Genomic DNA, 2,500 nt, shown 5'->3' with positions numbered 1-2,500 from the left:
AAAACTATTTTCATGGAATTTTTGACATTTAAATTCACACTGCTACTGTACTACTATTGTTTGATATTACAAAACAATGTTTTTTTTTTTTTTTTTTTTTTCTTCTTTTTTTAAACAAACAGTGTATGCAAATACGCTATTAAGAAACTGCAAGCCTTCAATACAACAGCAGAGAATCCTCCATAGATATTTACAATATTTTTTTTTAGGGTTCGGAAGGATGTAATAAGCAACTTGCAGATGCAGTGGATTGATGGTTACATGTGTACTATTGAAAACAGCAATATATGCTCATGTTCTTTGTTTTGGCAGCTTTGTAAATTGAATAGCGAGATACAGATAGATAGATAGATAGATAGAGATAGAGAGAGGGAGAGAGAGAGAGAGAGAGAGAGAGAGAGAGAGAGAGAGAGAGAGAGAGAGAGAGAGAGAGAGAGAGAGAGAGAGAGAGAGAGAGGGAGGGAGGAGAGAGAGAGAGAGGAGAGAGAGAGAGAGAGAGAGAGAGAGAGAGAGAGAGAGAGAGAGAGAGAGAGAGAGAGAGAGAGAGAGAGAGAGAGAGAGAGAGAGAAAGATGCAGAGGAAGGGAGAAGGCGCTGACACAGAAAGACAGAAAATAGACAGAGAATTGGTTTAGATATATGTACGTATATGAAAAAATATATATATAAAGATGCTAATTAATAACCATATCCATTGTGTATTTTCTCGCTTTCAAAAATATAAAATCTCTTTTGTCTAAAAGGGATAAAAGACTTTATGTGTGCGATGCGTATCAACAAAACATCTTTTTTATATGATTAACTTATACGTGGATATTGTTATGGATTCAGTCAGTCGTAAACACAGAAAATAAAGATAAACCTGTATTGACGATACCCGATAACCGAACCAGAAAACTAGGATGAACATTTTTGAATGTGTGTGCGTGTGTGTGTGGAAATATAAAGACGTGTATTTGTGTGTATGTGTGTGTGTGTGTGTGTGTGTGTGTATGTAGAGAGAGAGAGAGAGAGAGAGAGAGAGAGAGAGAGAGAGAGAGAGAGAGAGAGAGAGAGAGATAAATACATAGACACATATATATATATACATACATATATGTATATATATATATATATATATATATATATATATATACATATATGTATATATATATATATATATATATATATATATATATATATATATATATATATAATATACATACATTTACATATACATATATATATATATATATATATATATATATATATATATATATATATATATATATATATATATATATATATATATATATATATAAACATACACATACATTTACATATACATATATATATATATAAACATACACATACATTTACATATACATATATATATACATATAAATATATATATATATATATATATATATATATATGTATGTATGAAGGGAAAGATGGTACAATGCAGTAACGCATTTAATATATAAATACAAATTTGACCTCCCTGCCCGGGACTCGAACCCGCGCTGTCAGAGTGACAGGCATGGTACTGAATCCGCTAGACTACACGACCCGCTAAAAAGAATTGTCTAACCAGACGCCTTACAAACCGTCATGGAAATCTCCAATTTGCTCATTGCAGAGCAGTGATAGCGAGGTTTTACAGACAATTCCCGCGGGCACTCGGCAGCAATGAAATCAGAAATTCAAGTCCCAAATCAGGTTACCGAGGTTATATCTATGTGAGATTTCCATTACGGTTTGTAAGGCGTCTGGTTAGACAATTATTTTAGTGGGTCCTGTAGTCTATTCAGTACCATGCCTGTCAATCTGACAGCGCGGGTTCGAGTCCCGGGCAGGGAGGTCAAATTTGTATTTATATATATGTATGTATACATATGCATATAAAAATACATACACATACCCAAACACGTATATATATATATGTGTGTGTGTGTGTGTGGTATGCATATATATATATATATATATATATATATATATATATATATATATATATATATATATATATATATATAGAGAGAGAGAGAGAGAGAGAGAGAGAGAGAGGGGGTGTGAGAGAGAGAGACATATATGAATATTATATATATATATATATATATATATATATATATATATATATATGAATATATATGTATATATATGTATATATATGTATTATATATATATATATATATATATATATATATATATATATATATATATATATATGTATATATATGCGTACATTTATTTATACATATATGTATATACTATATATGTATATATATATATATATATATATATATACATATATATACATATATATATATATATATATATATATATATATATATATATATATATATATGTGTGTGTGTGTGTGTGTGTGTGTGTGTGTGTGTGTGTGTGTGTGTGTGTGTGTGTATTCATATATATTTATATATTTACACATATACATATATATATGTATATATATATATATATATATATATATATATATATATATATATATATATATATAT

At 28.6% G+C, this 2,500-nt stretch overlaps 1 protein-coding gene across 1 annotated transcript in view; it reads right to left on the bottom strand.

The window, feature by feature from the left end:
- Positions 1-2,500, bottom strand: part of LOC147471585 (glutamate receptor ionotropic, delta-2-like) — a 45,925-nt gene that overhangs the window by 10,927 nt on the left and 32,498 nt on the right. The gene's annotated exons all lie outside the window — the stretch shown is intronic.

This window comes from Penaeus japonicus, unplaced genomic scaffold (assembly GCF_977035675.1).
Source record: "Penaeus japonicus unplaced genomic scaffold, GWHDUDI00000001_assembly GWHDUDI00000007, whole genome shotgun sequence".
NCBI classification, from domain to species: Eukaryota; Metazoa; Arthropoda; class Malacostraca; order Decapoda; family Penaeidae; genus Penaeus; species Penaeus japonicus.
This window is presented reverse-complemented; position numbering and strand designations above follow the sequence as displayed.